This window comes from Chrysochloris asiatica, unplaced genomic scaffold, assembly GCF_000296735.1.
Source record: "Chrysochloris asiatica unplaced genomic scaffold, ChrAsi1.0 scaffold00317, whole genome shotgun sequence".
NCBI lineage: Eukaryota > Metazoa > Chordata > Mammalia > Afrosoricida > Chrysochloridae > Chrysochloris > Chrysochloris asiatica.
In genome coordinates this window covers 565,396-591,989 of record NW_006408835.1, presented here as the reverse complement: position 1 = coordinate 591,989, position 26,594 = coordinate 565,396, and the positions used below count along the sequence as shown (strand labels likewise).

General features: G+C 38.9%; 2 pseudogenes; one reads left to right on the top strand and one right to left on the bottom strand.

Annotated features, from left to right (window-relative positions):
• The window catches only part of LOC102842966, a 27,831-nt pseudogene extending 13,957 nt beyond the window's left edge, over window positions 1-13,874 (bottom strand).
• A 29-nt stretch (window positions 13,875-13,903) lies between these two features.
• On the top strand, window positions 13,904-14,923 carry LOC102842582 (annotated as a pseudogene).
• Window positions 14,924-26,594: the final 11,671 nt, after the last annotated feature.

The following is a 26,594-nucleotide window of genomic DNA, read 5'->3' as shown; positions in this document are numbered from 1 at the left end:
TTATCTTAAAGATTGTCTTGTCTGAATAATACCATTCTTCTTCTGTAAAGATCCCTCCCTGAAAGAAAGGAAATAAAAGATGGATGCAGACTGCGGGCATTATTGCTTGTAGGGTATGAAGAGGCTGTCTGCTGGTTTTGCATCTACTCTGATCTCCGAGTGTTTCTTTTCTCTCTTGCCTCTCCAGACATCTCACCTAGAGTTAGTCTGAGAAGGGAAAATGTCAGCCACTGAGCAGTCTGTCTGGCAGCTTGCATCAAGCCTATGTGTCTGTCTTCTTTGTATCTGCTTTCTCTGTCTTCTTTGTGTCTGTTTTTTCTCTATCTCTCTCTCGCCATCATCGCTGGACACCCCATCTTCGGGTACCCACCCCCTTGCCAAGGCCAGACCCTGGCAAAAGCTGCCTGAGAGATTTCATGGTGCCCGTGTTGGTTGTTATGCTATGCCTCAGGCTTTAATTTAATTTTTTACCTGTTTTATTTTTAAATTCTCTTTCCTTCTCTACAGCCCTTTCCCATTTATAAAAAACAAAACACAAACAAGCAAAAAGCCTCCAGGGCCTGCTCTTGGACTGAGTATCTGTTCGCATCTGTGGCAGAAGAACCCACCATTGGTTGGGGGGGGGGGGCTGTCCACTCGCTCAGGCTTCCCCCTCTAGTCACCAGAATGGAGGTTTGCAAACAGTGGGCACGATAATGACCAGACACCAAAAAAAAAAGAAAATCAGAACAAAGCAAAACTGACAAAGTCCACCTTTGCTCCAAGGTTCCCGCGGCGTTTTTCCATGGTGTTTCTGCTCCCCCATTTGTCCTGTTGTTTGGTCTTGTCCAAGATGTCGGCTCCGGGCCTTGGAGCCCAGCCCGGCAGATTCAAAAGTGTGTGATTTTTTCACTTCAGCTTCAAGTTCCACAATCTGTAGGACTTCAAACCTTCAAAATATTCCTATCTCTGTGGTTCCGAGTTTTGGAGCTCTGCCCTGGATTTGCTTTGCCTAGTATTCTGTGGTATTGCTGATGGTGAGCTTCACTACACCTCCACCCTAGCTGCCATCAAGCCCCACCTCTCTGTCATATGCTTTTGCTCTTCTTTATTCTTATTTTTATGGTGGATTACCTCAGGAACAGCAGTTCAAAACTACCAGCTGCTCTGCGGGAGAAAGATGAGGCTTTCTGCTCCTGTAAATATTTACAGCCTCAGAACCCCTGTACAGGGTTGTTATGAGTTGGAACTGACACCATGCCACATAACAACAACAACAATGTTGATAGGTTTTCTAATGTTGAACCACCCTTGTATCACTGATATGAATCCAACTTAATCATGATGTATTATCTTTTTGATGTACTGCTGGATTCTGTTGGCTCGGATTTTCTTGAGAATTTTTGCATTTATGTTCATGACTGATATTGGTCTATAATTTTCTTTCTTAGTGATGTCCTTCCATGGCTTTGGTATGAGGGTTATTCTTGTTTCAAAAAATATATTAGGAAGTTTCCCATCCTCTTCTATATTCTGGAATAATTTGAGTGTAATTGGTCACAGCTCTTTTGTGAATGTTTGGTAGAACTCACCAGTGAAACCATCTGGGCCTGGACTTCTCTTGGTTGCAAGTTTTTAAATGACCTTATCAATTTCTTCTTTTGTTATGGGTTTGTTCAGGTTTTGTACTGCACAGTGTGTAAATTTAGATAAGGCATGTTTTTCTAAAAATGTATCCATCTCTTCTAAGTTTCCAAATTTGTTGGAGTACAACTCTTCATAATACTCTGCTAATATCCTTTTGATTTCATTTGGCTCTGTTGTGACATAGCCCATGTTGTTTCTAATGTAAGTTATTTGTGTCTTCTTCCTCTTTTCTTTCTTTAATTTGGCCAATGGTATGTCAATTATATTAATCCTTTCAAAGAACCAGTTTCTTGTCCTATTGATTTCTTTCTATAGTTCTGTTTTCCATCTCACTTATTTCTACTCTAATTTTTATTATTTCTTTTCTTTTGGTGGCTGTGGGTTCCCTCTGTTGGTCTGTTTCTAATTGTTGTATATGCTGTGTTAATGTGTTAATTTTGGTTCTTTCTTCTTTTTGGATATGTGCATTTATTGCAATAAATTGTCCTCTCAGCACCGCTTTCACCGTGTCCCAAAGATTTGGGTATGTTGTGTTTTTGTTCTCATTTGTTTCTAGGAACTTTGTGCATTCACTTTTAATTTCTTCTGCTACCCAGTGGCTTTTCAGCAGGGTGTTATTCAGTTTCCATTTGACTTGATTTCCTTGGTCTTCCTATTGTTAATTTCTAATTTGGTAGCATTGTGATCTGAAAAGATTCTTTGTAGTATTTTGATATTTGTAAATTTATGGATATTTGTTTTATGGCCTAAGACATAGTCTGTTCTGGAGAATATTCAATGTGCACTGGAAAAGAATGTGTATTGTGCTATTGTTGGGTTGAATGCTCTGTACACATCTATGAGGTGCATTGGCTGAATGGGTTGTTTTGTTCTTCTGTGTCTTTGTCCTGTTTCTTTCTGGTTGTTCTATCCATTTTTTAAAGTGGTGTATTAAAATCACCCACTTTCTTCAGATTTTTTAAATCCTTTTTGCTGTTTGTTCTTCTATCTTAGTTGTATTGAGAGATTTGTCTTCCAACTCACTGGTTCTGCCTTTATCTATTCTATTCTACTCCTCTGCCCTTTCAGTGTATTGTCTATTTCTGATATTCTATTATTGGTCATTTGAACCTCTTTCTTTAGGTTTTGAATTGTTTCCAATGTTCTGTCTTATTTGATTGTTCCTGTAGTGCTTTCCTGACTTCTTCCTTATTTTTCTCAACTCCATTGTAAAGTATATTGAAACATTTTATAATCATTTTTTTAAATTCCTTCTCAGGCATTTTCAAGGCCTGCCCTCCTTCCAGAAGGTAGTCCAGGTCTACCTCTAGGTCATTTGTCTCAGATATTTTATCTTATTTCTGGACATGTGCTGATATGGTCATCTGATTTTGCTTCTTGGACATGTTTAATGTTTATCTGTGGCCTTAATACTTAATTGAGTATGTGTTTTGGTATTTTTTTATGCTTTCTGATTGCTTCCAGGTAGATGTGATCAGGATTTGGGCTTTCCTTTTCCCTCTTCTTATTGCTTAACTCAGAGTAACTTTCACAGGTGTTGTCTGCCTCCCTGGTATATGGCAGTTGGTATTGGTTTTTGCTTGGATTTTGGTGTTTTATAGAGTGTGATTGTAGCCTAACTATATGGCAGCAGTTACTGTCTCTTCTTGAGTAATATATAGAGAGAACTAGTCCCCCAAAGGTTGAAAGAGGAGCAGAAATCAGCAAAATAGCAACAGCAAAAACAAAACAAAACAAAAGACATACCAACAACAAAAAACTAGACTGGATACTGTAGTCTATAATTGCACAAAAGTAAGACAAGGGAGAGTAGAAAAAAATATCTGTAGCCTTATGTGAGTATGACTTCAATGTTCTCTTTCAGCTTCTTGCCTTCAAAGCTGCCTGAAAGATTTCAAGATGCCATTGTTGGTTGTTATGCTGTTCCTCAGGATTTATTTTTTATATGAGTATGACTTCAATGTTCTCTTTCAGCTTCTTGCCTTCAAAGCTGCCTGAAAGATTTCAAGATGCTATTGTTGGTTGTTATGCTGTACCTCAGGATTTAATTTAATTTTCGGCCTGTTTTGTTTTTAAACTCTCTTTCCATCTCCACAATTCCCTTGTTCTGGAGTTTCCTGTATTAAAAACAACAACAACAACAGTTCAGTACTGGATCTTGGGCTGAGAGTATCTGTGTGCATGCCTGGTAGAAGAACCCACCAGTGGTGAGGGTGGGGGTATCCACTAGCTCAGGCAACTACTGTAGTCACCAGAATGGATGTGCGCAAACAGTGGGGGGTGGGGAGCAATGAACAGATACCCCAAAAAAGGAAAGCCAGAACAAAGCAAAACTGACAGTGTATTGTCCACCTTTGCTCCAAGGTTACCACAGCATTTTTCCATGGTGTGTCTGCTCCCCAGCTTGGTCTTGCCATTTGGTCTCACCCTAGTTGTTGGCTCCAGACCACCAAACCCAGCATATTCAGGAGTATGAGATTTCTTATTTTTGCTACAAATTCCACTAACTATAAACCTTCAAACCTTTTAAATATTCCTATCTATGTGGTTCCAAGTTTTGGAGGTTTTCCCTGAATCTGCTTTGCCTGTTATTCTGTGGTATTGCTGATGGTGAACCTCATTGCACCTCCACCCTACCCGCCATCTACCCCATCTCTCCCTATCCTGGAATGTTTTGATTGTACCATCATATTTGATTGACAGTTTTGCTGGATAGATGATTCTTGGTTAGCAATTTTTTTCTTTTAGGGTTTGTATATGTCTCCCCATTGCCTTGTTGTCTGCATTGTTTCTGCTGAGAAATCAGAACTTAATCTGATTTGCTTGCCTTTGTAAGTTACACTTCTCTTCTTCCTGGCTGCTTTTAAGATTCTCTCCTTGTCTTTGATTTTTGGAGACCTTGATTACTATATGTCTTGATGTCTTTCTTTTGGGGTTTATCCTTCCTTGGGTATATTAGTCTTCCTGAATGTTTATGTTCTCATCTTTCAAGATATTAGGGAAATTTTCTTCCAGAAGCTGTTCACCTATCTCTTTTGTGGACTTCTCTGATTCTTCTGTTCTGGAATGCCAATAATTCTTAAGTTGTTCCTCTTCATGTTATCCAGCATGAATCTTAGATGCTCTTCAGATTTTTTATCCTTTTTCCTTCTTGCTCGTCTATCTTAGCAGTATTGAGAGATTTGTCTTCCAGCTCTCTAGTTCTGGCTTTCATCTCTTCTATTCTGCTCCTTTCCCCTTTCAGTGTATTGTCCATTTCTGATATTTTATTATTAATCATCTGGACCTCTTTTTTTTTAAATGTTTATTGTGAATTATTTGATAGTTTACATGGGAAAACATTAGTTTTACATTCATTCTATCGTATATCATTTCATTGCCATAGTTACAATCCCCGCCATGCATCATCAACCAACTAAAGGGTACATCCTACAAGCCTGCCCCCTCCCTGCCCTCCTCAGTGCTTAAATGGATGTTTGTTGTTAAGTTATTAAGCTTACTAGGTGTCTTCTGATGGATATGATCAGGAGATAGGTTTCCCTTTTTACATGTAATGCTTAGCAGTTGTTATTGGCTCTTGTCTCAATAGTGGAACATTATGGGCTATGCTTGTAGCTTGACTATATGGCCAAGATTGCTGTCTCTTCTTGGGTAATGTAGAGAGAAAAAGCTCCCACCTCCAGGAAAAATGTGTGATCAAAAGGACCAAAAGCAGAAGCAACATAAAAGCAGAAGCAAAACCCACCACTCTGAAACAAAAATAAAACTGTGGCTGACTGGCTAGTAACCTTGCTACACAGGCAGTGTGTGTGCACCATAAGAGCTTCCAGCAGTGGGTGGGGGTGTCTACTCGCTCAGGCCCCTCCTCTAGTCACAACCATAGAGGTATGTAGATAGATATTGAGAAGTTAATGGGAGAAATATTGTCTACTATTTTTGTCTCTGAAGGTCAGGCATCTGCGTGTGCACAGCGTAATTCTCCCGATAGTTTCACCTTTTTATGTTGGGGTTTTACAGATTGTTCATATGGTTTGTCTGTCAGGCCAGACCAAGTTTTTTCTTGCTGGATAGGCCAGAGTAAAGGGTTCTGCACAGGTTAACTTTAGGGCTGGAACCCACAGGCTGATGAGAAAACTGTGCTGTGAGAAAACTGTGAGGTCTGTTTTTTTTTCTCAGGTACCTGAAGGCATCTGAGCTGGAAAAAGAAGGTGCAAAAGGGACACGGAGGAAAAAATGTATAGAATCCCCAGCACCTCCTTTTGCAAAAGGGAACCTTAAATGATGGTTCCCTGTGCTGGTCTGGGTGTAGTCCTGCCATCTTAACTCCACCTAGGTGGGGTGACCACAGAGGGAGTCCAGTCTGGAGTGATTCCTAGCTCATAGTATTTTCCTTTATATCATGATTTTTCCACTGATGTGTGCAGGAAACTGACACCCTGGACCTTTTGTTAGATCCAGAGCTCTGGTGGTGTTCTGTGAGCGTACCTTCTCTGGGTTTTCAATCTCTCCCCATGGAGCCTTTCCTACCTGCCTGTCTCTGCTGATGCCCAAACCAGAAACCACTTTAAATCTTTTGGGGCACAGAAAGCAACATCTTTCTCCTTCAGAGCTACTTACGTGCATACTGCATAGAGCCACTGCACACCCATAAATACTTTTGTTGTTATTATTGTTGTTATGGACCATTGAGTTGGTCCTGACCTCTATCGGCCCTATATAGGGTTTCCAAGGAGCAGTAGGTGAGCTTGAACCATTGACCTTGCAGTTCAAACTGACTTTGCAGTCCAGCGCATTAACCCATAGTTTCACACCATAGACACTGTGTTGTTGTTATTGTTGTTGTTAAGTGCTGTCAAGTTGGTTCGGACCCATAGTGATGCTATATAGGGTTTCCAGGGAGTGACTGGTGAGCTTGAACTACTGTCCTTGTATTCAAACCGACTTTGCAGTCCAGTGCATTAACCCACAACGTCACACCAGGACACTTTAGAGGTCAGTTATTGTTGGGGCTTTAGAAGTCTGGTTCATGGAGTTGGGTGGAAAAAGAACTGTAGGCTAAGCCTGGGGAAGGATCCAGGGTTACAGGATTAGTCCACTCTGGGTTGGCTGCATGTTTATTTAAGTTTCAGAGAGGATAAAAATTCAGCCTTTTAGAAACTGGCTGGTAATATATGTAATAATCATTTTATTATACTACAGGCGAGTAGTTTGTTCCACAGTTCTCTGAGGATGAAAGACGGTATCTTATTTGTTAGCATTATGTCAAACTCTTTCCTTCAGTTCTGCTGAGACAAACACTCTATCCTTGGGAGACCTGTCTTATGTCAGAAAGAATGTTAACATTCATTAAGTCAGCAGTATAGACCCTGTCATACTAGCAAATTCCACAGCATTGCTTAACTTTAACCCAGCAAACATGGAGCAAGTAACATTCATCTATAAGAAAGAAAGTAGACAAGGGACGAGAGCGAGAGTTGTTTGCATCAGAGATGATGCAATGGATCTGAGCATGAAGTCGTTCTCCAGTGTGTTGGGATTGCTAACTTTAGCGGATGTCAAAATAAGCCTTTTCTTCAGACACTGAATGTTTCTTGATAGGCAGAAAGGTCTTATCCTCACTTTAGAGATCTTAAACACCTTCTTATTAGCAGCAATCTTAATTCGTTAATCTTTTAAGGGGTTACTGGACAGAATTGACTCATGCCCCGACTGTGTAGACTTGCAAGTGGTGGGGACATAAGTGCTAACATCCAGTGTGCAAATAAACACTGTTCAACATACTTTATCAACTTCTTGGGGAATCTCAGTAAGTGTAAGGAAATACTTGCTATTTGAAAATTTGGAAAGGATGCTCAAATCTTGTTTGTGGCATCTCTTTCTTCATCCCTTCTGGGAGGAGGCTTGCATTCTCTTGGACAGTGTTGTCTTGACCCCAGACTTCCATTTGTCTCACTCAGTCTTCTTTGACTCCTGTTTTCTCTTCCTGAGTCTGTAATCTGACTCTTGGTTTTCGGATCTTGTCCAGTCTCTTACACCTGTCTCCTGTATTCTGGCAGTCATTTGCTTTGCTTCTTGATTGTTTCTCATTCCTCTTCCTTCTGTGACTTCAGGTAGACCTGCAATTCAGCCCAGAGGAGTTTGAAAGTATTGGGGGTTTTTTTGTTTTGCTTTACTTCTGTTGAGAGAAGGAGAAAACACATATGCACCAATTGCATATGCATTTATCAGGATACAGGGACACCATCCTATGGGATGCCTACTCAGTGCCAGACTGGATATCCAAAGCCAAGGCCTGGCGTGGTGCTGTAGGATAAGCGAATTAAACTGCAAGGCTTGTTTGAACCACAAGGTTGGTGCTGCTCCTTGGAAACCCGATGCAGGGTCACTGAGTTGGAACTGAATTGATGGTGCTTAACAATAACAACACAATAACAACTGCCTTCCTTGTGACAGTTGAAAGCACTTAATTTCTCTCTGCTCCTGTATGCTTTTCTTTGGAGTAAAGTGAGCCTGTGGATTTGCCTTCAGAGATCTGTAGGGGATAGGCATGACTTCATTCTTCCTGCTTAGTAAATGAAAGCTATATTAGCGATTACTGTGTCTTAATCTTTCCAAATCCTCTTAATCTGCCTCTCGGTTGTTGGACAAAGAGATTATCAAAACAAGATGACCCTCTGCCTTGTTTATTGCTGTATTTATTTGTATCTTTGGGTAGCTTCTGACTCAATACATCTACCTCTTTCTGTTCTGAACTCATGTGGCATCAAAACACATTATGCCTAATGTTATCAAGTAATCTAGAAACATCACCTCCCAGGCCCTTTATTTCTGCAGCTAAAAGGACAAGTTCTCAACAACAACAACAAAAAAATTGTGCAACAGCAGCAACAAAATTGCACTGTAGTTGACTGTGAGGTTGTTTAGGTCATGAGTCTGTTATATTGGCTCAAGAACTAGATGCAGAGGATTCTTTTATAACCCATCTTCCCATGTTCCTCTCCCAGACACTGGAAGCAGGACTTCACTTCAGGGCACATCACATTTATGAGGCCTAATTGTGGGTATCAACCCAGGACTCAGATGTCTGATGATTTGTTTTACCTGGAATGTGTATGGTCTGCATTCATTTGTTCACATGGGTGTGCTCTGTTAGGATTGTCCTTTCAGAGACCTATACTCAGGACCCGAGACACTCCTTCTTCCTCTGTTATTGTCAAGTGCCATTGAGTCAATTTTAACTCACAGCCACACTGTATGTGATTTCTGAAGAGTGGCTGGTGGGCTTGAACCCTGACGTTATGGTTAAAAGTCTAATGATTATCCTAGAGTACCACATCAAAATTTTCCTCAAGCTAATTTAATCCATACATTTTTGCTCTAAGAAGCTTCATGTTCTCACAATAATTAAACTCTTATTTAATTAAGAGACAAGGTGCTACTACACAGGGGTACTCTCTAATATCAAAAGCAGCAGAACTACAGCAAGGTGACGGACTAGTTAGACAAGTCACCCAGACCCTGTGTAACAAAGATACAAGAAACCAAATGAAGCAGATCTGTATGACAATTCTGGAATCCTGGGTTTCAGAAGAAAGGATAGAGAAGCAGATTGAATACCAACTAGGAGAAGAACCAGAAGAAAAATGGCAAAGGAGACAAACAGAATGTTTAACTGTTACCTGGCTTAACATATCATGGCCAGTTAGAACTTTTTCAAGCAGCATTCTGATCAGAGAAACAACCTAATAATCAGCTCAGCTCACCCAGGATCATACAAGCACCCATACCAGTGGCTAGCAATCAGAAAGATGTGATTTTTCTGTTTGTTCTCCATACCCATCCAGTGATGTGTAACACTCCCAGTTGCTCAGACCCTCCTCTGCCTGAGGTCAGAGATACAGCTTCATGAATAAGGCACTGGGTGTAGGCCAGACCCACATATTAAATCATGTCCTCTCTGCGTCCTTGGACCAGTAGAACACACAGTGTCTTGACCCAGTGACTCCCTAGAGTGGCAGAAACTCTGTCCAGGACCAGGATCCCTAATGTAAGACATGCTCTGTGAAGACTCCTTCCAGTACAAGGTGATCTTCTCGTAGTCACCTTCTAGACTGGCAGTAACTCTATCCAGAAGTGGGTATTGTGGTTTTCTCAGTTAGCAGGGCACATTGACTCATACTAGGTAGCCTATGTCCACCATAGTCATGGCCAGATGGAGCACCATCAGGGGCCCTGCACCCACCCAGTTTTCTCTTTTCTTTCCATTCTCTATTTTTGGTTACATTTTTCTGGTTTTCTTTCTTCTTTTTTTTCCGTTTCTTTTTCCTTCCTTTCTATTTTTGTCCTTTAATTTTTTTTTTTTTTTTTTTACTTTACTATCCTCTTTTCCTTTTTCTTTTACCACTTCCCTCATACTTTATTTGTATGTTTTCAACTTCGTTTCTCTTCCAGTGTCTTTTTGTTTGTTTGTTTGTTTGTTTCCTTTTCTATTGCTATATATTATTTTCTTTTTGCTGTTACTTCATTTTCCCTTCTTGTTTTTTCTTATTTATTTATTTAAATTTTATTTTTTGTTGATTGTTTTGTATTGTTTATTGCTCTTCTATTCCAAGTGTCAGGACTATTATGTGGACATGCCCACACTGTCCAACTACACCCATTCTTTCTGCAACACCACCCACTAGGAGAGTGCCACTGCATTCTCCTCTACCACCTGATCAATGTTTTCTTTGTTAAGTGCTGCCAAGTTGGTTCTGACTCAGTGACCCTGAGTTTCCAAAGAGTGACTAGTGGATTGTCCTATAGTGCCACACCAGGACTCCGAACAATGCTGTTGTTGTTGGTGCCATCAAGTCAGTTCTACTCATAGTGACCATATGCACAACAGAATGAGATCCCACCCAGCCCTGTACCATCTTCACAATTGCTGCTGTGCTTGAACCCATTGTTGCTTCCACTGTGCCAACCATCTTTTGGGAGGTCTCCCTCTTTTTCTCTGTTCCTCCACTTTACAAAGGCTGATGTCCTACTCAAGAACCTAGACCCTCCTGATAATATGTCAAATATATGAAAGATGAAGTCTGGTCATCTTGGATTCTAAATAACATTCTGGTTGTACTTTTTCCCACACAGATCCACACATCATACCTTTATTGTTCTTTTCCAACTCCATAACTCAAATGTTTCACTTCTTCTACAGTCTTCCTTAATCATTGCCCAACGTTCACATGCATATGAAGCTATTGAAAATACCATGGCTTGGGTCAGGTAAACTTTTGTCTTCAAACTACCATCTTTGTTCTTCAGCACTTTAAAAAGATCTTGTGCAGAAGATTTGTCTAATGCAATACATCATTTGATTTCTTCACTGCTGCTTCCATGACTGTTGATGGTGGATCCAAGCAAAATAAAGTCTTTGATAACTTCAAACTTTTCTCCATTTATTATTGGTCCAGTGGTGAGGATTTTTGTTTCCTTAATATTGAGGTGCAACCCATACTAAAGGTTGTGGTTTTTTATCTTCCTCAGTAAGTATTTTAAGCCCTCTTTGCTTTCAACGAGCAAGATTGTATCATCTGCATATCATAGGTTGTTAATGAGCCTTCCTACAATCTTGATGTCATGTTCTACTTCATATAATATAGGTTCTTGGAATGTTTGTTGAGCATACCAATTGAATAGAGATGGTGAAAGAATACAAGCCTGGCACATACCTTTCCTGACTAAATCATTCAGTGTCCCCTTGTTCTGTTTGAACGACTGTCTCTTGGTCTATGTACAGGTTCTTCATGAGCAAGATTGAGTGTTCCAGAAGACTCATTCCCCATAGTGCTGTCTATAGCTTATCATGATCCACACAGTTGAAAGCCTTTGCATAGTCTTTCTGGCAAGATGCATCTAATGTCAGCAATGACTTCCCTTGTTATACATCCTTACCTCAATCTGGCTTGAACACCTGGAAGTTCCCTCTCAATGTATGGTTGCAGCTGGTTTTGAATTATCATTAATGAATATTACTTGCATGCGATAATAAAGATATTGTCCAATGATTTCTGCATTCCACTGGGTCACTTCTCTTTGGAATAGGCTAAAATATGGATCTCTTCCAATCAGTTGTCCAGGTAGTTTGCTGTTTTCCAAATTTCTTGGCATAGATGAGTGAATGCCTCCAGTGCTACTTTAGTTTACTGAAAGATATCAATTTGTATTCCATCATTTCTCTGAGCCTTGTTCTTTGCCAATGCCTTCACTGCATATTGGACTTTTTCCTTTGGTGCCATGGGTTCTTGATCATATGCTAGCTCTTGAAATTGTTGAGCATTGATCATTTCTTTGGTACAGTGACTCTGTGCATTCCTTTCATCTTCTTTTAGTGTGTTCTACATCATTCAATATTTTTCTGAAAGAATCCTTAAGTATTACAAGTTGAGGCTTAAATTTCTTTCCTCAGTTATTTCACCTTGAAGAATGCTGTATATGTCCTTCCCTTTGGGTTTTCTAACTTAGGATCTTTGCACATTTCATTAAAATATTTCACTTTATCTTTTCGAACTGCCTTTTGAGATTTTCTGTTCAGCTCTTTTACATCCTCATTTGCTTTAGTATCTCTATGCTGAAGAGCAATTTTCAGAGTCTCTTCTGATAACCATTTGGTCTTTTCTTTTTTTCCCTGCATGATGTTCTTGATGTCATCCCACAACTATGTTTTTATGTCATTAATGTCTAATGTATCAAATCTGGTCTTGGAAAGGTCTCCAAATTCAGGTGGGATATGTTCAAGGTCAAATTTTGACTCCTGCAGGTTAGCTTTAATTTTCTTTAGCTTCAGCCTGAACTTGCATATGAACAATTGATGGTTTTGTCCACAATCTGCCCCTGATCTGGTTTTGGCTGATGATACGGTACTTTTCTACCTCTCTTTCCACATATATAGTCAGTTTGATTTCTATGTATTTCATCTGTTGAATTCCATGATTATAATCATGTTTTATGTTGTTTAAAAAGCTGATTGCAATAAAGAGTTATTGGTCTTGCAAAATTATACCATGTGACCTCCAGAATCATTTCTATCATGAAAGCCCTATTTTCCAACTGCTGATCCTTCCTCTGTATTTTCAGCCTTCGCATTCGAATCACTAGTAATTATTTACGTCTTGATTGCATGTTTGATCAATTTTCTACTGAAGAAATTGGTAGAATTCTTCAATTTCATCATCACTGGCTTTATTGGTTGATGTGAAATTTTGGTATAATAGTGATATTAACTTGCCATCCTATAGGTTTATAGATATTATTCTACCACAGACAGAATTATACTTCAAGATAGTTCTTAAAATGTTCTTTTTAAATATGAATGTGATGCCATTCCTCCAATTTTGCATTCCTAGCATAGTAAACCATGTAATTATCAGATTCAAAGTGGCCAATACCACTCCATTTCAGCTCACTAATGCCTAAGATATGGGTGATTTTTTTCCCCATTTCATTTTTGACAATTTCCTAGTTTGATACTTTGTACATTCCATATTCCAATTATTAATGGATATTTTCAGCTGTTTCTCCTCTTTTTGGTTGTGCCTCATCAGCAAATTAAGTTACTGAAGACTTTGTTTCATTCATGTCATCACTATCAATTCTACATTTAGGATACAGCTTTTCCCCAGTCATATTTTGTGTGCCTTATAACCTGAGCATCTCATCATCTGGCACTGTATCTGACAATGTTCTGGTGCTATTCATCATGTTTCAGTATTCAATATTCTGATGCTATCTGACAGTGTTTCACTACTATTCATAAGGTTTTCATTTGTTAAACATTTGCAAATATGTTTCTGAGTCTGTGTTAGTCTGGAAGCTCAGCTGAAATCTCCCCACTATGGTTGTCGACCCTGCCAGCAATAAAAATGCCAGTGGCATAGATTTCAGTATCACAGCAACACACAAGCCACCACAGTGTAACAACCTGATATATTAGTGGTGGATTTATCGTATTAGATAATATATATCTTATATATAATATATCCTGGTGTGATAATGATACCCACAGAGAAGTTGGGTTTGTCTGGGACAGAAGTGGGGTGCATGCACAGCCTTTGGGGACAATTGGAAGAACCGCAGCCCTGTTCTGCACATGCCACAATGGATCCATAAAGTTTTCAAAGCTGTGACCTTTTGGAACAAAATTTCCAGACCTGTCTGCTGAGGCATCTCTGGTTGCCTGCCGCAACCACTGCTGCTGCCACCAGCATGTTCGGGTTCTGTCTCAGCCAACCCATCTGCTATCCAGATCTGCCGGATGACACCAACGTTGCGGGCAATGTCCATGGAGGGGCCATCGTGAAGATGATTGAGGAGGCAGGGTCCATCATCAGCACCGGCCACTGTAACAGCCAGAACCGGAAGCAATGTGTGGCTACCCTGGCCTGAGTCGAGCACACTGACTTCCTGTCACCCATGTGCATTGGTGAGGTGGCTCACGTCAGTGCAGAGATTACCGACACCTCCAAGCACTCTGTGGAAGTCCAGATCAACATGATGTCGGAAAACATCCTCACAGGTACAAAAACAAATGACCAACAAAGCCACGCTGTGGTATGTGCCCCTGTCGCTGAAGAATGTCATGTACTCCCACCAGCAGCAGGAAGAGGAGGGCCGCAAGTGGTATGAAGCCCAGAAGCTGGAGCCCATGGAAACCAAGCGGAAGAATGGACATCGTGCAGCCGGTCCTCAACCTAGAGTCCAACACTGTCAGCTATAACCAGTCCAGCTTGATCCACCTGGTGATCCACCTGCATGGCTTCGTGCAGGAAGGTGTCACCATGAAGCACATAGACGAGGTGGCCGGGATTGTGGCTTCCCGTCACTGCAAGACCAACATCATCACAGCCTCAGTGGATGCCTTTAATTTCCATGACAAGATCAGAAAAGGGTGTGTTATCACCATTTCTGGGCGCATGACCTTCACGAGCAACAAATCCATGGAGATAGAGGTCCTAGTGGATGCTGATTCCGTGGTAGACAACTCACAGCAGTGGTACCAGGCGGTCAGTGCCTTCTTCACCTACGTGACCCTAAGTCAGAAGGGCAGGTCACTGCCCATGCCCCAGCTTTGCCTGAGACAGAGAATGAGAAAAAGAGCTTTAGGGAAGTCAAAGGGCGTTACCTGCAGATGAAGGCCAAGCCGCAGAGCCCCAGCCCTAGATGTCTGCTGGTGGAGACTCAAGCAGTCAATAAAGGGACTCAGAGCATGGAATCCCTTACGAGTTGCCCCCTTGGCCAGAAACCCAATTTACATTGAAAGCTAGTGTTGTGTGAAGTATTTGTAAAGCAATGTTAACATCTACTCTGTCCTAAAAACCTATACACCAAAGCTTATTTTTATCATTCTAGTGTAAATGCTACACAGTGTTGTCCCCATGCCCAGGGCCTGCAATAATAAAGCTGTTGTTTGGCTGGCCCCGGGGGGGGGAGGGAAAGGCTACTTTTGGCAGCCATTGCTTTTGTTGATGTTTTGTCTTAAGCATCATGCTGGAAAGTCATATTTCACCTTTTGTTAAAATGCTTCAGGATCTTGATCCAACTTCTTTAAAATTTCCATAGAAATGTTCCTTTTGCCTGCAGCTAATCTGGGTCCAACAGCTTTGGTATTCATGAAGAAGAACACTTGGTCAACTTTAATTTTTCACGAAGAATTATGTATGTTAGTTATTAGTTCTGTTGTTAATTATCGATCCTCTGCAATTTGGACCTGGAGAAAATTCATTGTTTCCTCACTAATTCATGTGGCTGGTTTGATGCTATAAGGTCCATCTTCAATATGATCTGGGCCTTTCTGAAAACAAATTGTTCACTTGTAAACTGCTGATTTCTTGAGGGCATTTTCCCCTTGAAATTTTCATGAAGCATGGATAATTTCACCAAATCTTCACCATAAATTTGATGTTTATTCCGGCTTTAATTTTACCAGAATTCATGTTGTTTTCATAGGGGCACTTTTTAAACTTCTTCTTAGTTCCTCAAACAATATCCTGCTCATACATGTTAAAAGCTGTTAGCTCCAGTGATGGGGTGGGCAGCATACAAGCGGGGGAGGTCAGTACACAATAAGAGGGAGGCTGGCAGATGAACAATGAGGAAAGGGGAAGACTTATGGAGGTATGCATAGCCTAAATGTGATAAAGGTAAATAGTGATTGATACACAATCTTGGAAAAACAGTGTTCTGTGACAAGGAAGGGGACATACTCTGAATGGGTAAAGGAGGGGAAAAAATGTTTAGGTGTTTGACTGTCTTGTTCATATTGGTTTCTCCCGCCTAATATTGTAAAATAGACATTTAAGTGTCATAGAAATGAATATTGGGAATTATGATAGCAGAAAGTTTGTAAACCTGTCTTCAGTCTATAACTGATTTGATTTGCTAAAAGGTGAATTAGAAGTTGCCCAGAAAAATAGGCTTCTTGTTAAGGCTTTGCATAGTATGGGGCCTAAGATAGAATACTGAGTCCCACCCAGAACCTTCTGAGTTGGGATATTACCACCCTAAAAGACATGCAAACCAACCCAGAACTGCTGGGAAAACAGAAGAATCTTAGTGAAAGCAAGACTTAGTTCAAGTAGACTGGTTGTTAGACTATCAAGCAAGCTATTTACTTTTTGGAGGCATCAAGAAAATAAAAGCCAGCCCATCAGGGAGAAAGAAAGAAAGAAACAAACAAACATAAATCCTTCTAACACTGACATTCAAAGGGAACCTGCAAGCAGTCTAATGTGTTCATTGGTGACCACTCAGGTCTACTTGTAATTGAAAGTGGAGGAAATGCAGCAATGAAAAAATGGGCTGCGTTTGAGTATGTTCCATTGACACCCATTGACCTCAAGATGAAAGAGAGAAGAGGAAGGCCTAGGTTGTTCAGAAGTCTGGGGAGATGTTTGAACTCCTGAACCCATGAGCACTGACTTAGCCACTGTGAGCTAGAACTGAATGTGAAGCGTCCAGCTGGTCTGAAGTGCAGCGAGACATGTGTGAACTCCCAAACTTTTAGCGAATACTTATTTGACCTAGCTTGGATGGCTAGCTGACCAGATCTAGACCAGATGAAGATAAAGATGGTTGATACTGTGAGCAGGTGTAAATTGCTACAATTTGATGAACTGGATGCAATTGCTCAAAATGCCAACCTGAATGGAAGGATTCTTTATATCAAGGGACAAGCTTGTTCCCTCAGTGCACTGGAATGATAGGGATGGGCAATCTAGATATTGGCTATCAAAAATGGGGAGCTATGAAGGCATGAAGTGGCTGGCTTACACACTTTCATAAGTTTTTTGCTTACTTTCAGAATGAGGGGGTGCTAAGGTAGAATCCCCACTGAATAGCTTTTCTCCTCTTCAGATGGATCTGGTGAAAGGGAATGGGAGCTGATTGGATTTTATGACTCAATTGTATTTGTTAACAGGATTAATTGTGATAGTCACAACTGTAATTGTAGAAGATGTGCAACTACAAAGGTTAAGTAGATAATCTTTCATTTCAGGAACAGATGATCCCAGGACCATCAAGAAGGAAGAGCATGAGTGAAATGTGAGATCCTACCTAGAAAAATGGGAACAACTGAGAAGGTGGCAGAGGTGATGGCAAGAAGCATCTGTGGGTTCTAGGCCCATGGACTGAGTAAGGCTGTGTGCCTGAAAGTAGGAGGCTGATTTAACAGAATAATTCAAACATCTCCCCTTAAGACATTTAAATGAATATATATATTTTTTATTTGTATGTGTACATCAAATATTTTTGCTTTGTTCATTTGTAAAATCTAAGATGTAAAAGGGAAGCCAAAAGGAGTAAATAGGATAACTGTTGCTACAGGGAGGGGACTGTAATAACTGAGATGAAACAAAGCCTATAATTTGTTGAGTGTACAGCTAATGATCTTATCTGTTAACGTTCACTCAGTTCACAATAAAAAGTTTTTTAAAAAATTGCTGTTGCTGTTGCCTAGTGTTGTATAATCCTCGCATTTATGATGACACTTGAACAGTACTGCTGCCACTGTGCAAATCAATCCCATTGGGAGTTTTCCTCTTTTTCGCTGACCCTCCACTTTACCAAGCATGAGGGCCTTCTCCAGGGATTGGTCCCTACTGATAACATACCTCCAAGTATGAGAGACAAAGTCTTGTTATCCTGGCTCTAAGGAGCATTCTGGATGTAGTTCTTCCAACACAAATTTGTTTGTTCTTCTGAAAGTCCCTGTTAGTTTCAATATTCTTTTCCAAAACCATAACTCAAGTACATTAGTTCTTCTACAGTCTTCCTTATTCATTGTTCAATTTTCAAATGCATCTGAAGCTATTGAAAACACCACACCTTGGCTCAGGTTCACCTAAGTATTCAAACAGATAACCTTTACTCTTGAACACTTTAAACAGGTCTTGAGCTTCAGATGAAATACCTGGTTTAAATTCTTGACTGCTGCTTCCATGAGTATCAATTGTGGATCTAAGCAAAGCGAAGTCTTCAACAACTTCAATTTTTTTTTCCATTTGCCATAATGTTATTTATTTTATATAGTTGTGAGAATTTTCATTTTGTTTACACTGAGGTGCAATCCATATGAAGGCTATAGTCTGTTATTTTCATCAGTAACTATTTTAAGTGCTCTTCATTTACAGCTGCATATGACAGATTTTCAAGTGCTTCTTTCTCAAATACTTATGCCATGATCGTCTTCATATAATCCAGTTTCTCAGATTATTTGCTCAGCATACAGACTGAATAAGTATAGTAAAAGAATACAGCCCTGACACAGACCTTTCCTTATTTTAAACCATTAAGTATCAATTTCTTCTATTTGAACAAATGTTTCTTAGTCTATGTACAGGTTCCACATGAGTACAATGAATTTTTCTGGACCCATTCTTCTTAATGTTAACTGTAGTTTTTTTATGATCCACAGATTTGAAAGCTTTGCACAGTCAGTAAACATCTTTCTAGTATTCTCTGCTTTAACCCATGATGTCATCAATTATATCCTTCATTCCATGAGCCCCTCTAAATCTGGTTTGAATTTCTGGCAGCTCATTGTTGCAGATATTTTTGCATCTTCTTCTGCACCTTTCTTTGGAATGGGCTCAAATATGTATCTTTTCTAATCAGTTGGCCAGGTAGCTGTCTTCCAATTTTCATTGTTATAGGTGAAAGAGTACCTCCAGTGCTGCATCAGTTTGTTGAATAATTTCGCTTTATTCTGTAAATTCCTTGGAGCCTTGTTTTAATTCCTTTAGTGCTGCTTGGATTTCTTCCTTCAGTACTATCAGTTCTTGATTATATGTTACCTCTGGAAATGGTTAAACATCAATCATTTCTTTTTGGTACAGTGACTGTTTATACTTTCAGTCTTCTTTTGATGCTTTCTGCATTATTCAGTATTTTGCCCATAGAATCCTTGAATATTTCTAAATTGTGGCTAGAATATTTTCTTCAGTTCTTTCAACATGAGAAATTCTAAGTGTTATCTTTACTTTTTGTTTTCTAAGTTCAGGTCTTTGTACATTTCATTATAATACTTGGCTTTGGCTTCTCGAACTACCCCTTGAAATTTTATGTTCAGCTCATTTACTTTTTCATTTATTCAGTCTGCTTTAGCATTTCTACAATGGAGAGCATGTTTCAGAGCCTCTTCTAACATCCAATTTGGTCTTTTTTTCTCCCTGTCTTTATAATGATGTTTTGCTTTCTTTCTGTATGATGTTAATGATGTCATCCCACAACTCTTCTGGTCTTCGGTTAGTAGTATGTAATGTATCAAATCTGTTATTGTTAAATAGTCTTTAAGTTCAGGTGAAATATGTCCAAGAAAATATTTTGTCTCTGTGGACTTGTTTTCATTTTCTTCATCTTTAGCCTAAACTTGTATATGATCAATTGATGGCCTGTTCCACAGTCTCCCCCTGGACTTGTTTTGGCTGATGATGTGGAGCTTTTCTACCTTGTGTTGCCACATATGTAGTCATTTTGATTCCTGTGTATTCCATATTGTGAGGTCCCTGTGTATAGTCACTTTTTATGTTGTTGAAAAAAAGCATTTTCAATGAATAAGTCATTGGCCTTGCAAAATTCTATCATGTGATCTCCAGCATCATTTCTATCAACAAAAACTATATTTTTCAACTGTTTATCCTTCCTCTTTGTTTCCAACCTTCATGTTCCATTTATCAGAAATTATCAATATATGTTGATTGTGTGTTTGATCAATGTCAAGCTGAAGAAGTTGTTAGAGTACTTCAAATTAGTTGTTGATTTAAATAATGATGGTACTAACTGGTCCTTCTTTTAGGCATATGGATATTATCTTAACATAGACTGGATATAATAATATATGCACTTTCATTTTTGATTCTAGTATTTTAATCTTTCTTTATTCTAGGTCAGTTTTACTGAAATTCTATCAATGTTTTCAAAGAACTAGTCTTTTGTTTAATTGATTTTTGTATTGTTTTCTCTTCTCAATTTCAGTAAATCCACCTTAATCTTACTATATCACTTATTCTACTTGCTTCAGGTTTAACTTGCTAGTATGATGCTCTTTTAGGAGCTCTTATAGCATAGTGGTTACTAATCGGGTTGCTAACCTCAAGGTCAACAGTTTGAAACTACCAGCTGTTCCACGGGAGAAAGATGAGGCTTTCTGCTCCCATAAAGATTTGCAGTCTCAGAAACCCTGTGTAGGGTCTCTATGGCTTGGACCCGTCTCCACAGTACTTAACAACAACAACAACAACATGATGTTCTTTTTCCATTGTTTTAAGGTGGGAGATTAGATTTTTTGAGATGTTTCTTTTTTATTTGTATAGGCATTTACACATTCAAATTTCTCTGTAAGGAGTCCTGGTGAAACCCTCAGAAACCCTCTAGAGGGTTGCTAGAAGTCAGAACTGACTCAAGGGCACTTAACAACAACAAGAAGTAGTCTTTTATGTTGGTGTGCTGTCTCTTCATTTTCATTCATTCAAAATATTTTCTGATTTCCCTTCAAATAATTTCTCTGACCAGTGAGTAATTTAGAATGTGCTGTGATAGTGTGGGTGTTTTCAAATTTTTTCTTTGTAATCCTGTACCAGTGTGGTTAAAGAGCATACTCTGAATTATTTGTTGTTGTTATGTGCTATTGAGTTGGTTCCAACTCATAGTGACTTTAAAAATGGTTTGCAAGGATCATCTGGTAGGTTTGAATTGCCTATCTTGTGGTTAGCAGTCTAGTACTTTACTTACAGAACCACACCAGGACTCCTTTTTATTATTTATAACCTTTGACTTTTAGTGGGACTTTTATAATGGTCCAGTGTATTGTCGATGTTGAAGAATGTTCCAAGTGCACTCGAAAAAAACTGTTCATTTTGTTGTTTGGAGGAATGTTTGACATATGTCTGGTTTTAATTGGTTTAATAGCAGCAACAATATGTCCTCTGTTTTCCTTTTGATATTTGTTTAATATTTCTTCTATTCATTTTCAATTTCTAGCTGAAGTTTTCAATGATTATTGTGGAATTATTTATGTGTCACTTTATTTCTGTCAGTTTCTTCATGTATTTTGATGTTTATAGATGTGGCGCTGTGGGTTAATGCACTAAACTGCAAAGCTGTTTGAACTGCAAGGTTGGCAGTTCAAGCTTAGCAGCTGCTCCTTGGAAACCCTATTCAGGGGTCTTTATGGGTCGAAACCCACTCGATGACACTTAACAACAACAACAATTGTTCTATCTTCTTGATAGATTAATTCTCTTATTATTATGGAAAGTTCTAGTCCCTTGTCTTTTTCTTTGTGTTGTTATGTCTTTGTTGTTATTGTTGTTAAGTGCCATCAAGTCAATTCTGACTCATAACAACCTTGTATCAAGTTTTCAAGGAGTGACTGGTGGATTCGGAACCTACTCATAGAGATCCTATACAGGGTTTCCAAGGCTGTGAATCTTTACAGGAGCAGAAAGCCTCATCTTTCTCCCACGAAACAACTGGTAGTTTCAAACTGCCGACCTTGCGGTTCGCAGCCCGATTCATAACCACTATGCTACCAGAGCTCCTTATCCCTTGAGTAGGAGCTAATAAGGAAGGAGATTCCATCTCACAAGTTAATTCACCAAGCAGCTGGTAGAAAAATAAACGTTGAAAACTGCTTCTTCCAGGAATAAATGTTTGTTATTTGCTGCTGGCCCTTTGGAACAATTTTAGAAGCTATACATGGATATTTAAAAAAAAAAAAAAATTTCCAACAGTTTTTTTGAAATACGAATTAGCATATTTGAAATATGAATTAGCAACTCCTTATGGGTTGGCATTAGAAGTCATTATCCCTAAATGGAGTTTTGACTATCAAATGCTGTAAACCTGGTAGCACAATGAGTTAAACACTGAGCTGTTGATGTTGTTAAGTGTCATCCAGTCAGTTCCAAGGAGTGGCTGCTGAGTTTGAACTGCTGACCTTATGGTTCAAACTGACCTTTTGGTTCAGTGCATTATCTTTCAGTACCACACCAGGACTTGAAAACACTGGGCTGCTAGCTGCAATGTCAACAATTTAAGTCCATCAGCCCCACCATTGGACAAAAATGTGGCTATCTGCTCCCCTAGAGATTTACAGTCTCAGAAACCCTATGGATCAATTCTACCATGTCCTACAGGATCACTAGGAACTGGAATCAACTCTACGACAATGATTTATTTTCAGTTACTAAATCAAATTTTGTACAAGAACCCTAGGGAGTTTGGAGCTAAGAGTTAGATGACTATAAAAGTTAACATATTGCTACAAAATCATAGACCTTTATTAAACATAATTGTCAATCTTGTTTCTTGAAATGTTAGGTCTATCCACTCCTAAAGGTAGCATTTCCATCTCTCTGTCCTTTCCCTGAAAAACTCTGTGTTTTTTTATTTACATTACATCAAAGTGGAAGTTGGGGCATCCTTAAGGACTCATGCTGTGTTACTATAAGATAAACACTGGACTGCTAATCACAAGATCAAATCAAACCCATGAGCCTCTACTTGGAAACACTATACAGGGTCACCACAAGTCAGAACCAACTCTACATCACTTAATAACAACAAGGAACTCAAATTGCTTTACTTTTACAAGTTCCTTGAGTTTGGGGAGCAAAATGAAATCTGAAGGGCAAGATCAGAGCTATAGGGTAGATGGGTCAAGAGTTTCCAAAGAAACTCTCATATGATAACCTTGCTACCTTTAAAGTATGAACAGGTGCATTATAATTCTTTTAAAAGCATTTATTGTGAATTGAGTGAAAATTTAGAGGGCAGATCATCAGTTTTAAATTCAACAAATCATTGTGTTCCCCGGTACAATTTTCCTGCCTATTTCTCACCAATGCAGTGTTCACTTTTCTTCAAACTTCTTCATAATAAGACCTCATGATGGTCCCATGTCTTTCAAGAAGGTATCAAATTTACTTATTCCTTTGGAATCCCAAAAAAACAGTTGCCATAACTTTCTGAGCTGACTCTTTGTCTTGAATTTAACTGGCCCTTCAGATATGCTTGAAAGTTCATATTTGATTTGATTTTGATCGTTTTATCATGTTGATAAATTCAAGATTTGTGCCTGCTTATAATTTTTCCCCATGAAATCATCTTTATTAGTTTTAATCTTGCTTAAAAATTAATGATCTTTAGGTGATCTTCACATCTGGTAGTGTAGTGGTTACGAATCGGCCTGTGAACCTCAAGGTCAGCAGTTCATAACTACCAACTGTTCCATGGAAGAAAGATGAGGCTTTCTGCTCCTGTAAAGATTTACAACTTCAGAAACCTGGTACAGGGTCGCTATGAGTCAGTTCTGACTCCACGGCACATAACCACCACAATCACCACCACCAGGAGATCTTCACAGAACAGTTTTAGCACTTATTGAGTCAAACCTATATGAGGCCATGATGTCTGCTTAAAAATGAAAGTCTGAAACCATGGGAGATCCCAACCTCAGTAATTATTGTATCAACGGTCATTCATGGGATTTTCCCACCAGTTTCTGAACTTCAGCCACAGTTTTTTCATTTATCAAGGTCGACAGTCTTCGTTCTCTTGGCTCAACTTTGAAATCTTTTCAACCATTTTAAAAGAGTTAATTCATGTGAAACCATTGTTTTATGTGTTACAGCAGTTCTGTAAACTTTCTGTAAAGCTTCAATGATAAATGCTGTCAACAATTTTGTATTAATCCCTACATCAATATTATTTTTTCCCATGGTACAAAAAGTATACTTCCTTTGAAGGCACCTTAATAAACCTAAAACAAGTATATTACTTAGAGAATTTATATATAACCATCCACTGATAACAGATATATGTCTAAATACATTTTCTTTAGAATAAATCCACATCTGTATGAACTTACCCTCATTAAATAATATGTCACTAAATGAAAACTTATGTATTAAAAAAAAAAAAACTTATATATTGATTAGGTGACAAAAATGTTGTTACCAGAAGGTTGTAAATACCTAAGTATTTCCTCCATAAGTAATGGTTCAATATTCTCTAGTGTCTGTGATGACTTACTAAATGCTAACTATCAAATTCATGCTGAAATTTTACCACTTCCCTACCATATGATGCATTTAAATTACATTTTTTAATTTGGCATTTAAAATGCATCTGTCCAGTAGATATCCTTTTACATTTCATAAATGAGAAGATAGGCAAAGAAACTCTAATGACCATGTCTAGATTTGTAATCATTAATGTATCAATAAGTTTCATGTTCAACAATATGGATAAATAGGTCTCTGATCTTGATGGTTATGGTACAGAGAGGGAAAAAAGAAGTATTTATTTTTTGTGACATTTTGGTACCAAGTAAAATAAATGGCAAGAAGCTCATTTGATCTAACTAGATAGGAACAGGCTGTGTCCCAATGTATGCATGTTCCTACACAAGTTAAAGGATTCAGCATAGGCTTTTATTTTTCATTTTAGAAGAAATTATAACTGAATTACTCATTTGACTTTGAAAATTTTGAGTTATCTCTGTTTGTTATTTTTATATGCCGTCCAGTAGGTCCTGACTCCTAGCCACCCTATGCATAACAGAACGATTTACTGCCCAGCCCTGTGCCAACAACCTCACAGTCATTGCTATTGATGCTGACAGTGTTGCACTATTATTCATAAAGTTTTCAGTGACTAGATATTTGGAAGTAGTCCATCTCTCCTTCTTCCTAGTCTATCTTCATCTGAAAACTCAGTTGAAGCCTGTCCAGCATGGGTGATCTGCTGGTCTTTAAAATACCAGTGGTATAGCCTCCACAATCACAGCAAAACACAAGCCACCACAGCACGACAAACTGACAGACGAGTAGGTATAAAGAAAGTGAACACTGTAGGTCTGTTTTGTCCAATTTCTTCTTATTTCTATGAATAAAACCCTGGGATGGTTCAGTAATTACTAAATCAAGCACTATGGAATAACCTACTGAAATATTCACATAATTATTGGGTTATGATGTTTATAAAGCAACTCTGATGGTGCTATAAAGTAAACACTGGACTCCTAACTGTAAGATCAGTAGTTCAAACCCATCAGTTGCTCTCTGGGAGAAAGATGAGGCTTTCTGCTCCAGTAAAGATTCAATCCTTAGAAACAGTATACATGGTTTCTATGAATCAGAATTGATTCAATGACAGCTTGTCTGGTTTTGGTAAGATGATATTTATATCCAAGATGATCAAGTCAAACCATGCTGCAAACATGTTTATGGTAGTTGTGAAGATGCATGGTTTATTACTGAAGCCTGTTTTGGTATCCATACCATGATTGATTATGGGAAAAGTATATGCTTATGTGACCAACTTACTTTAAGAATGCTGGGCTCTAGGACTCAAAGAGGGCTTTTTTGGACAAGAACGTGTCAAACATGCGGATCTTGGTTCATCACCCTGGCAGCTACATCAGTCAGAAACTTCCACCATGACATCTAATCACGGACTTGGAACAGACCACCTCTACAACTGTATAAGCCATTTCCTGGACAAGCAGTGGCTGTTCAGACTCACCAGTCACTCCTCAGAGACTCTCTACAGGGTCACTATGAGTCAGAAGCAACTTGAAGGCATTCTGGTAGCTTAGTTGTTACAAGTTGAACTGCTAACCTCAAGGTCAGCAGATTGAAACTACCAGATGTTCCGCCAGAAAAAAGATGAGGCCTTCTGTACCAGTAAAGATATTCAGCCTCCAAAATTCTATACAGTTTCGTTATGAGTCAGAATCAACTCCATAGCACATAACCGCCACCACCCACAACAATATACATATGTAAACTTCACTGATTTTACTTCTCTATAAAACCTAGTCTAAGACAACACATGGCCCTGAAATTTGCAACTGTTGTGGAGCACAGTTGCTCCACTCTTTAACTCTCATCTTAGGTCATCATTTCCCTGCCCTCCCTAAACTATTTCCTCACTTTTTCAACTATATTGAATTGTATGAATCCTTCCAGCAAATCACTGTATGTTTGGATGATTATGGAAACACTGAGAGACCAAGCATTTTTTTACCTATAATTGTTGTTGTCAAGTGCTGTCAAGCTTTTCGACTCATAGAGACCCTGTATAGGGTTTCCTAGGAGCAGCTAGTAAGTTTGAACCATCTACCTTGTGGATGAAACCAAACTTGGAGTCCAGAGCTTATCCACCAGTGTTTGAAGTAGTTGTGAAGACGTATGTCTTATAAGTGGTGCCACTAATAATTAAACTAGTCAGATGTTTGGGAAGCAATTCCATTCATTTAAGAACCATTAATTCAACCAATAATTCAATATTTGTTATATTTATCTAGGGACATTCAACTGTAATTTATATTGCTATGATTTTGTCCTGAGATAGCTTGACACATTTAATCTTTTGTTCATCAGCCCTGTTATATTATTCAACTGCTACATTAGCATTATCCTACC